The sequence below is a fragment of the Coregonus lavaretus genome (assembly GCF_964263955.1).
Source record: "Coregonus lavaretus genome assembly, chromosome: 39".
Classification (NCBI taxonomy): domain Eukaryota; kingdom Metazoa; phylum Chordata; class Actinopteri; order Salmoniformes; family Salmonidae; genus Coregonus; species Coregonus lavaretus.
The window spans coordinates 30082133-30094694 of NC_140026.1; positions in this window are offsets into that span (position 1 = coordinate 30082133).

The window sequence follows — 12562 nt, forward strand, 5'->3', positions numbered from 1 at the left end:
GTGCACTGCGCCTGCTCACCACAGGAGTCGCTAGTGCGCGATGGGACAAGAATATCCCTGCCGGCCAAACCCTCCCCTAACCTGGACGACGCAGGGCCAATTGTGTGCCGCCCCATGGGTCTACCAGTCAGGATGCATCCAAATGCATTTCGGTTCAAGCTAAAAATGTATATTATTTATGTTTGTATTTGTATTTATATTTATTATGGATCCCCATTAGCTGCTGCCAAGTCAGCAGCTTCTCTTCCTGGGGTCCAGCAAAATTAAGGCAGTTCATACAATTTTAAAAACATTACAATTCATTCACAGATTACACAACACACTGTGTGCCCTTAGGACCATACTCCACCACTACCACATACAGTACAAAATCCATGTGTACAAGTGTGTATAGTGTGTATGTTATTGTGTCTGTGTGCATTTGTCTGTGCCGATGTTTGTGTTGCTTCATAGTCCCCACTGTTCCATAAGGTGTATTTTTATCAGTTTTTTCAATCTAATTTTACTACTTGCATCAGTTACTTGATGTGGAATTGAGTTCCATGTAGTCATGGCTCTATGTAGTACTGTGCACCTCCCATAGTCTGTTCTGGACTTGGGGACTGTGAAGAGACCTCTGGTGGCATGTCTTGTGGGGTATGCATGGGTGTCTGAGCTGTGCGCTAGTCGTTTAAACAGACAGCTTGGTGCTTTCAACATGTTAATACCTCTCACAAATACAAGTAGTGATGAAGTCAATCTCTCCTCCACTTTGAGCCAGGAGAGATTTACATGCATATTATTAATATTAGCTCTCTGTGTACATCCACGGGCCAGCCGTGCTGCCCTGTTCTGAGCCAATTGCAATTTTCCTAAGTCCTTTGTGGCACCTGACCACACGACTGAACAGTAGTCCAGGTGTGACAAAACTAGAGCCTGTAGGACCTGCCTTGTTGATAGTGCTGTTAAGAAGGTAGAGCAGCGCTTTATTATGGACATACTTATCCCCATCTTAGCTACTGTTGTATCAATATGTTTTGACCATGACAGTTTACAATCCAGGGTTACTCCAAGCAGTTTAGTCACCTCAAATTGCTCAATTTCCAAATTATTTATTACAATATTTAGTTGAGGTTTATGGTTTAGTGAATGATTTGTCCCAAATACAATGCTTTTAGTTTTAGAAATATTTAGGACTAACTTATTCCTTGCCAACCACTCTGAAACTAACTGCAACTCTTTGTTAAGCGTTGCAGTCATTTCAGTCGCTGCAGTAGCTGACATGTATAGTGTTAAGTCATCCGCATACATAGACACTCTGGCTTTACTCAAAGAGAGTGGCATGTCATTAGTAAAGATTGAAAAAAGTAATGGGCCTAGACAGCTGCCCTGGGGAATTTCTGATACTACCTGGATTATGTTGGAGAGGCTTCCATTAAAGAACGCCCTCTGTGTTCTGTTAGACAGGTAACTCTGTATCCACAATATAGCAGGGGGAGTAAAGCCATAACACATACGTTTTTCCAGCAGCAGACTATGATCGATAATGTCAAAAGCCGCACTGAAGTCTAACAAAACAGCCCCCACAATCTTATCATCAAGTTCTCTCAGCCAATCATCAGTCATTTGTGTAAGTTCTGTGCTTGTTGAATGTCCTTCTCTATAAGCATGCTGAAAGATTGTTGTCAATTTGTTTACTGTAAAATAGCATTGTATCTGGTCAAACACCATTTTGTCCAATAGTTTACTAAGGGTTGGTAACAGGCTGATTGGTCAGTTATTTGAGCCAGTAAAGGGGGCTTTACTATTCTTAGGTAGCGGAATGACTTTTGCTTCCCTCCAAGCCTGGGGGCACACACATTCTAGTAGGCTTAAATTGAAAATATGGCAAATAGAAGTGGCAATATCGTCCACTTTTATCCTCAGTAATTTTCCATCCAAGTTGTCAGACCCCAGTGGCTTGTCAATCATTTTTTCACCTCTTCCACACTCACTTTACGGAATTCAAAATTACAATGCTTGTCTTTCATAATTTGGTCAGATATACTTGGATGTGTAGTGTCAGCAATTGTTGCTGGCATGTCATGCCTAAGTTTTCTAATCTTGTCAATGAAAAAATCATTAAAGTAGTTGGCAATATCAGTTGGTTTTGTGATGAATGAGCCATCTGATTCAATGAATGATGGAGCTGAGTTTGCCTTTTTTCCAAAAATGTCATTTTACGTGCTCCAAAGCTTTTTACTATCATTCGTTGTGTCATTTATCTTTGTTTCATAGTGTAGTTTCTTCTTTTTATTCAGTTTAGTCCCATTATTTCTCAATTTGCAATACGTTTGCCAATCGGTTGTGCAGCCAGACTTATTTGCCATTCCTTTTGACTCATCCCTCTCAACCATACAATTTTTCTATTCCTCATCAATCCACGGGAATTTAACAGTTTTTACAGTCATTTTCCTAATGGGTGCATGCTTACTAGTAACTGGGATAAGCAATTTTATTAATGTGTCAAGTGCAGTGTCTGTTTGCTCCTCATCACACACCACAGACCAACATATATTCTTTACATCAACAACATAGGAATCACTACAAAACGTATTGTATGACCTCTTATACACAATATTAGGCCCAGCCTTTGGAACTTTGGTTTTCATAGATATGGCTACTATATTGTGATCACTACATCCAATGCTCTGCAGCATTAGCAAAGATATGATCATTACATAATGATTATTTAATTCCTGTACTATTTGTAGCTACCCTGGTAGGTTGACTGATAACTTGAACCAGGTTGCAGACACTGGTTACAGTTTGAAGCTTTCTCTTGAGTGGGCAGCCTGATGAAAGCCAGTCAATATTTAAATCACACAGAAAGTATACCTCTCTATTGATGTCACATACATTTTCAAGCATTTCACACGTTATCCAGATACTGACTGTTAGCACTTGGTGGTCTATAGAAGCTTCCCACCAGAATGGGCTTTAAGTGAGGCAGATGAACCTGTAGCCATATTACTTCAACAGGATTTAACATGAGATCCTCTCTAGGAATGTGGTTCTGAATATAAACAGCAACATCTCCACCATTGGCATTTTTATATTTTTTGTAAATGTTATAACCTTGTATTGCTTCCACTGTATCATCAAAGGTATTATCTAAGTGAGTTTCAGAGATTGTCAGATAATGAATGTCATCTGTTACTAGCAAATTATTGATTTCATGAACCTTGTTTCTTAAGCTACTGTGACGAGGTGTGAATGAAGGAGTCAGGCGCAGGAGATAAAACACTGAAGTCCAGAGTTTAATCCGTTTACATAAATAAAACGCACCCAGTGTCAAAACAAAATTATCACAAGGGAAATATTCCACCTTGGCAATAACAAATGGAAGAGTAGCTCAACTGAGCTACTCGCTCTCACAATGAAACAATCACTCACAAAGACAAGGGGAACAGAGGGAACATTTATACACATACTGTACTAATTAGGGGAATGAGCACCAGGTGTGTGTGATTTACAAGACAAGACATGACAAGTGGAGTGATGAGAATGGGATCGGCAGTAGCTAGTAAGCCGGTGACGACAAACGCCGAAACCTGCCCGAACAAGGAGGGGAGGCAGCCTCGGCGGAAGTCGTGACAGCTACATATGTTAACGTGGGCTATTTTGAGCACTTTTCTTCTGGGATGCTTACTTGTTTTCATTGCTTTACTGGGAAGCTTAGCAGCAGTAGATGTGCTCATGTTCTTTATGTTAGTGCAGGGTGAGCTGCACACAGTGGACTTCCTCCTAGGACACACTGGCTCAGTGCTAACAGTATAAATCTGGTTATTAGGCACATAATTACTGCATACAATAGCTGTAGGATCAGCAGAGGCATTCCGGGCAGTTAGAGGGACATACATTAGGTTACTTATATTGTGTCTACTGACACCCCTGGTGTAATGTACATTTGCTGAAGAATTATGACAACTCTGCGTCACAATTGTAGGGATTAGCTGAGCTGGGCTTGGGTCATTGATAAGTTATTGTCTCAACGCAGCCTTATAATGCTGTGAAAGTATCCAGGAACCCAAATGATTTGGGTGGATCCCATCCTCCTTATAAAACGTGTTTTGTTTCCAAAAGGTATCCTAATTGTCAACAAAAGTTACACCCATTGAGCTGCAAAAATCACGTAGCCGGTTGTGAAGAGCAAGAATCCTGCTAAAGCGTTCAATGCCAAGATTCAGAGAGGGCACAGGGCCAGATATGATGGGGTTTTTGTTAGTGTCTAGCAGAGAGTCAATCAGCTCTTTAAAATCCAGTTTCAACTGTTCAGAGCTGCCCTTCATAATGTCATGAAAACCCACATGGACTATGATAGAATCGATTTCCATGTCCTGACATAGTACATTCGGGAGCAGCTTAGTAAGGTCTTTTACTCGAGCTCTGGGATAAGACATTGTTTTTGCATCATGAACGGTCACATTTCTTACCATGGAGCTGCCCAAAATCACGGCTGGCGAGAAGGACGAGGAAATCCGCCCACTCCCACGCTTCACAGGATTCGGAGAACACTTTATGGACGGGCGAGAGGCAGGATAACTTGAGCCCATTGCTTCCGGTGCAGGCCTCCGACAGATGGAGAAGCCCCACTCAATCCAGAGCAGGGACGGAAGGTTGCCGACGTCGACATCGTAGTGGTAGGCACTGCGGCCGCAGACACAGGCACCACCATGCAACAAAGTTGCAGGAAGATCAGGCTCCAGGACGGCGAAAATATTCGTTGTTTGTATCCGCTCTGGGCCTCTCTTTGGAAGTGTAGACTGCTTTGCGGAAGATCGCTTGGCTTCCACGGCTCGTGACATGCGACCATCGTTGATTGCCTTTCTCCTCATGCTGTGCTCCTTCGACTCCGCTATCATATGGGGGAGCTCCGGGCAACACCGGCCAGTCGGATAATGACAAACGACAAGGTGGAGATTTTACATTTACATCATTTACATTTTTTAAAATGTTTTAGTCATTTAGCAGACACTCTTATCCAGAGCGACTTACATTATCTATTATTCATACTGGTCCCCCGTGGGAATTGAACCCACAACCCTAGCGTTGCAAACGCCATGCTCTACCAACTGAGCTACATCCCTGCCGGCCATTCCCTCCCCTACCCTGGACGACGCTGGGCCAATTGTGAGCCGCCCCATGGGTCTCCAGATCGCAGCCGGCTACGACAGATCCTGGATTTAGACACTCTTATCCAGAGCGACTTACATTATCTATTTTTCATACTGGCCCCCCGTGGGAATCGAACCCACAACCCTAGCGTTGCAAACGCCATGCTCTACCAACTGAGCTACATCCCTGCCGGCCATTCCCTCCCCTACCCTGGACGACGCTGGGCCAATTGTGAGCCGCCCCATGGGTCTCCCGGTCGCAGCCGGCTACGACAGAGCCTGGATTTAGACGCTCTTATCCAGAGCGACTTACAAATTGGTGCATTCAACTTATGATAGCCTTAAAGAGGTAGGGTTTCAAGTGTCTCCGGAAGGTGGTCAGTGACTCCACTGTCCTGGCGTCGTGGGGGAGCTTGTTCCACCATTGGGGTGCCAGAGCAGCAAATAGCTTTGATTGGGCTGAGCGGGAACTGTGCTTCCGTAGAGGTAGGGGAGCTAGCAGGCCAGAGGTGGATGAACGTAGTGCCCTCGTTTGGGTGTAGGGTCTGATCAGAGCCTGAAGGTAAGGAGGTGCCGTTCCCCTCACAGATCCGTAGGCAAGCACCATGGTCTTGTAGTAGATGCGAGCCTCAACTGGAAGCCAGTGGAGTGTGCGGAGGAGCGGGGTGACATGAGAGAACTTGGGAAGGTTGAACACCAGACGGGCTGCAGCGTTCTGGATAAGTTGAAGGGGTTTAATGGCACAGGCAGGGAGCCCAGCCAACAGCGAGTTGCAGTAATCCAGTCGGGAGATGACAAGTGGCTGGATTTGGACCTGTGTAAGGTAGGGTCGTACTCTGCGAATGTTGTAGAGCATGAACCTGCAGGATCGGGACACCGCTTTGATGTTAGCGGAGAACGACAGGGTATTGTCCAGGGTCACGCCAAGGTTCTTTGCACTCTGGGAGGAGGACACAATGGAGTTGTCAACCGTGATGGCAAGATCATGGAGCGGGCAGTCCTTCCCCGGGAAGAAGAGCAGCTCCGTCTTGCCGAGGTTCAGCTTGAGGTGGTGATCCGACATCCACACTGAAATGTCTGCCAGACATGCAGAGATGCGATTCGCCACCTGGTTATCAGAAGGGGGAAAGGAGAAAATTAATTGTGTGTCGTCTATGTAGCAATGATAGGAGAGACCATGTGAGGATATGACAGAGCCAAGTTACTTGGTGTATAGAGAGAATAGGAGAGGGCCTAGAACTGAGCCCTGGGGGACACCAGTGGTGAGAGCACGTGGTGCGGAGACAGATTCTCGCCACGCCACCTGGTAGAAGCGACCTGTCAGGTAGGACACAATCCAAGAGTGAGCAGTGCCAGAGATGCCCAACTCGGATAGGGTGGAGAGGAGGATCTGATGGTTCACAGTATCAGAGTCAGCGGATAGGTCTAGAAGGATAAGAGCAGAGGAGATAGAGTTAGCTTTAGCAGTGCGGAGAGCCTCCGTCACACAGAGAAGAGCAGTCTCAGTTGAATGACCAGTCTTGAAACCTGACTGGTTTGGATCAAGAAGCTAATTCTGAGAGAGATAGCAGGAGAGTTGGCTAGAGACGGCACGGTCAAGAGTTTTGGAGAGAAAAGAAGGAAGGGATACTGGTCTGTAGTTGATGACATCGGAGGGATCGAGTGTAGGTTTTTTGAGGAGGGTTGCAACTCTCGCTCTCTTGAAGACGGAAGGATGAGTTGATGAGCGAGGTGAGGTAAGGGAGAAGGTCTCCGGAAATGGTGTGGAGATGAGGAGGGCATAGGGTCAAGTGGGCAGGTTGTTGAGCGGCCGGCCATCACAAGTCGCAATATTTCATCTGGAGAGAGAGGGGAGAAAGAAGTCATAGCATATGGTAGGGCAGTGTGAGCAGGACCAGCGGTGTCATTTGACTTAATAAATGAGGATGGGATGTCATCAACCTTCTTTTCAAAATGGTTGATGAAGTCATCCACAGAGAGGGATGAGGGAGGGGGAGGAGGAAGGGGATTCAGCAGGGAGGAGAAGGTGGCACAGTGCTTCCTAGGGTTAGAGGCAGAGGCTTGAAATTTAGAGTGGTAGAAAGTGGCTTTAGCAGCGGAAACAGAGGAAGAGAATGTAGAGAGGAGGGAGTGAAAAAATGACAGGTCCACAGGGAGTCTAGTTTTCCTCCATTTCCACTCGGCTGCCCGGAGCCCTCTTCTGTGAGCTCGCAATGAGTCGTCAAGCCACGGACTAGGAGGGGAGGACCGAGCCAGCCGGGAGGATAGGGGACATAGAGTCAAAAGATGCAGAAAGGGAGGAGAGGAGGGTTGAGGAGGCAGAATCAGGAGATCGGAGGGAGAAGGATTTAGCAGAGGGAAGAGATGATAGGATGGAAGAGGAGAGAGTAGCGGGAGAGAGAGAGAGAGCGAAGGTTGCGACGGCACATTACCATCGGAGTAGGGGCAGAGTGAGTAGTGTTGGAGGAGAGCGAGAGAGAAAAGGATACAAAGTAGTGGTCGGAGACTTGGAGGGGAGTTGCAGTGAGATTAGTAGAAGAACAGCATCTAGTAAAGATGAGGTCAAGCGTATTGCCTGCCTTGTGAGTAGGGGGGACAGTGAGAGGGTGAGGTCAAAAGAGGAAAGGAGTGGAAAGAAGGAGGCAGAGAGAAATGAGCAAAGGCCGACGTAGGGAGGTTAAAGTCACCCAGAACTGTGAGGGGTGAGCCATCCTCAGGAAAGGAACTTATCAAGGCATCAAGATCATTGATGAACTCTACAAGGGAACCTGGAAGGCGATAAATGACAAGGATGTTAAGCTTGAATGGGCTAGTGACTGTGACAGCATGGAATTCAAATGAGGAGATAGACAGATGGGTCAGGGGAAAAAGAGAGAATGTCCACTTGGGTGAGATGAGGATTCCTGTGCCACCACCGCGCTGACCAGATGCTCTCGGGGTATGCGAGAACACATGGTCAGACGAGGAAAGAGTAGGAGTAGCAGTGTTTTCTGTGGTAATCCATGTTTCCGTCAGCGCCAAAAGGTCGAGGGACTGGAGGGTAGCATAGGCTGAGATGAACTCTGCCTTGTTGGCCGCAGAACGGCAGTTCCAGAGGCTTCACTGAAACACTAAAATGTAACTCTCCTAACTTCCACTTTAGAAATTATAATTGTTGTAAACTACAGCGGTTCAATGTTTTCTAGGAATAGACTCTAACTTAGTTTATTCAGCAAGCTAACTTGGTACAGTATTCTTCCGTGAAAACCATCCAGGGCATTGAATCCTATGACGCCATAGCCAACTAGCATGCCAGCCTCCAATAACACGGTTTAGCACCAATACTCGGTTACAACAAACCAGTGTGTTAACACGCCAAACAGATCATTCGTGTCCGTGTCTAACATTGTGTAAAGTTTTGGGTTAGTTTTGACAGTTTGAGTGAGTATGTCGTCAACTTATTCAGCCAGTTAGTTAGCTAGAATAGTTAGCATACTAGCTAGCCATTGCTCTCTGCCAACTAACCACCCCTCCTCCAACGGCACGAAACACACAGAGAGAGCCAAGCTAACGTTAACTAGTCACCCATGTCCCGAATTCCCTTGAATGACTCTTGTTACCAGTATGTAAAAACAAAACAAAAATAAATGTATGTTATAACTTACCCTTAGTAGCTTCTGTTAGCCAGTTAAGTGCAAAGCTAGCCACTGAATCGATTCAGCCAGTTCGCGTCTGTCCCAACGGAGAGAAAGTGTCTACAAATATTAAAGCTAGGTCGTTCCAGCTATTGTTTAGTTAGCTATCCAGGTAGCAACAAGCTAGCTACATTTCGAGTACAGTAGCTACTAACTACCAAACGTTAACGCTTCAGTTAATGAGGTTAGAAAACAGCTGAATGGTAGGTAGCTAGCTAGCATAATTACAGGTACTCTTAAGCGAGAAATAACATTGGAGATGCATCCAACAAGTGCGAACGCCGTCCAGCCACCGGCGTAGAAATATTTTACATTCCACTCCATGTTTTCCCCAGTTTCTTACAGTAAATTATTGTCAGCACAGTAACCAGCAAATTACTGTAAAATGTCAGGAAAAGGTTTTTAGATTCCAAAAATACAGTATGGTACTGTATTCTGTGGTGTGGTACTGAATTACAGTAAATTATAGCTGCCTCACAGGCTGGTGTATAATTAAAGTCTCTTCGCAGGCTGGTAAGGATAACTATGTGCCTCGCAGGCTAGTGTATAATAAAAGGCTCCTTGTAGGCTTGTGTATATTAAAGCTCCTTGCAGGCTGGTATATCATTAAAGGCTCCTCACAGGCTGGTAAGGATAAATAGCTGCCTCACAGGCTGGTGTATAATTAAAGGCTCCTCGCAGGCTTGTGTATAATTAAAGGCTCCTCGCAGGCTGGTCAATGTAAATAGGGGCCTCACAGGCTAGTGTATAATTAAAGGCTCCTCACAGGCTGGTCAATGTAAATAGGGGCCTCGAAGGCTAGTGTATAACAAAGGCTCTTTGCAGGCTGGTCAAATAAAATAAAATTGTATTGGTCACATGCACCGAATACAACAGGTGTAGACTTACAGTGAAATGCTAACTTACGAGCCCATTCCCAACAGTGCGGAGTTAAAAGGTAAGACAAAAATTAGCTAAGTAAAAAAGGAAATAGTAACACAATAAAAACAATAATGAGGCTATATACAAGGAGTACCAGTACCGAGTCAATGTGCAGGGGTACGAGATAGTTGAGGTAATTTAAGTAATACAGTATGTACATGTGGGTAGGGGTAAAAGTGACTAGGCAATCAGGATATATAATAAACAGAGTAGGAGCAGTTTGTGTGTGAAGTGTGAAAGTGTGTGTGTGTGTGGCATCAATATGCATGTGTGTGTTTGGTGTGTGTGAGCATATATAGTGTGTGTGTGTGTGTGTGTTGGAATGTCTGTGTAGTATGTGTGAGTGTGAGAGTAGAGTCTAGTGAGTGTGCATAGAGCCAGAGCAAAACAATTCAGATTTTTAAAAATAATAATAAAGGGAGTCAATGTAAATTGCCGCAGCTACTCTACTCTATTGTTGATTGTTTTGAATACCAGGACAGAAATAATGTACCTCATACTGTACTTATGTTGAAAAGCCAGGTCTAAGAAATCTCTTGGCAGGGGTTAGAGAGGATGATCCCCCCTACAGTCACAGCAAACCATAGCAGCAAACAGTATATCTAACATCATTCCTAATATTGGTTTGACATCGCTCCTAATATCACTCCTATTGGTTTGATATCACTCACAATGTCATTGGCTCTATACATAGCTAACTACATAATATTGTTGTGAGCCTCTTTACGGAATCCTGGAGTTGGTACTACCTGGCACTGTGTTATGCATTGTCACATAAAACATGATAGCCCTGGCCTATTTCTGCACGATGATAGCCTTTTGGTATTACGTTGTATATGATGATGAGATGATTACGATAACAACTAGTCTGGTTATACAAGTCAACTTTACTTGAAATATGCAGACAGACTTTAGACTATAAAAAATATGGACAAAGCCATCGATGACATCACCCCATTGTTTCCTATGTGAACGCTCAGTGGCACATTTGAAGACCAGGAAGTGTCGTTGATGCACGTCGCCCATTGAATTATTAATGTTATTATTCATTAGTTTTGGGCAAGAGAAGATATGTCCAACACAAGCCATGAATAGCTTACCTTGATAAATGGCTACAAGCACTAACTTCTCATTTTCGTATGTATCGTTGTGATTGCGTTGACAGACAATTCAAAATCTGCATAAACAATTACCTTTCGTATCGCTAGAGTGATTGCGCGTGATATCCTCTCCCCAACTGGTAGTGGCACAGTCTGAGTAGTGTGTGCAGGTTTTAAAAGTGATAGGTGCTGGAGATGGGGGTGTGAGCAGGTGGGTCTGGGCAGTGGGGATGTTGTGGATGTTTGTGTGCATCTGCATGTTGTCGTTTGTATGCGTATGTTTTGTATTGTTAAAAAAATATATACAGTACCAGTCAAAAGGTTGAACACACCTACTCATTCAAGGGTTTTTCTTTATTTTTTACATTGTAGAATAATAGTGAAGACATCAAAACTATGAAATAACACATATGGAATCATGTAGTAACCAAAAGTGTTAAACAAATCAAAATATATTTCAAAGTAGCCAACCTGTGCCTTGATGACAGCTTTGCACACTCTTGGCATTCTCTCAACCAGCTTCATAAAGTAGTCACCTGGAATGCATTTCAATTAACAGGTGTGCCTTGTTAAAAGTTAATTTGTGGAATTTCTTTCCTTCTTAATGCATTTGAGCCAATCAGTTGTGTTGTGACAAGGTAGGGGTGGTATATAGAAGATAGTCTTTTACCAAATAGTGCTAAGTCCATATTATGGCAAGAATGGCTCAAATAAGCAAAGAGAAACGACAGTCCATCATTACTTTAAGACATGAAGGTCAGTCAATACGGGACATTTCAAGAACTTTGAACGTTTCTTCAAGTGCAGTCGCAAAAACCATCAAGCGCTATGATGAAACTGGCTCTCATGAGGACCGCCACAGGAATTGAAGACCCAGAGTTACCTCTGCTGCAGAGGATAAGTTCTTTAGAGTTACCAGCCTCAGAAATTGCAGCCCAAATAAATGCTTCACAGAGTTAAAAAAAAAAGACACCTCAACATCAACTGTTCAGAGGGGACTGTGTGAATCAGGCCTTCATGGTCGAATTGCTGAAAAGAAACCATTACTAAAGGACACCAATAATAAGAAGAGACCTGCTTGGGCCAAGAAACACGAGCAATGGACATTAGACCGGTGGAAATCTGTCCTTTTTTTGGTTCCAACCGAAGTGTCTTTGTGAGACGCAGAGTAGGTGAACGGATGATCTCCGCATGTGTGGTTCCCACCGTAAAGCATGGAGGAGGTGGTGTTATGGTGTGGGGGTGCTTTTCTGGTGACACTGTCTGTGATTTATTTAGAATTCAAGGCACACTTAACCAGCATGGCTACCACAGCATTCTGCAGCGATACACCATCCCATCTGGTTTGGGCTTAGTGGGACTATAATTTGTTTTTCAACAGGACAATGACCCAACACACCTCCAGGCTGTGTACGGGCTATTTTACCAAGAAGGAGAGTGATGGAGTGCTACATCAGATGACCTGGCATCCACAATCCCCCAACCTCAACCCAATTGAGATGGTTTGGGATGAGTTGGACGGCAGAGTGAAGGAAAAGCGGCCAATAGTGCTCAGCATACGTGGGAACTCCTTCAAGACTGTTGGAAAAGCATTCCAGGTGAAGCTGGTTGAGAGAATGCCAAGAGTGTGCAAAGCTGTCATCAAGGCAAAGGGAGGCTATTTGAAGAATCTCAAATGTAAAATATATTTCGAATTTTTTAACACTTTTTTGGTTACTACATGATTCCGTGT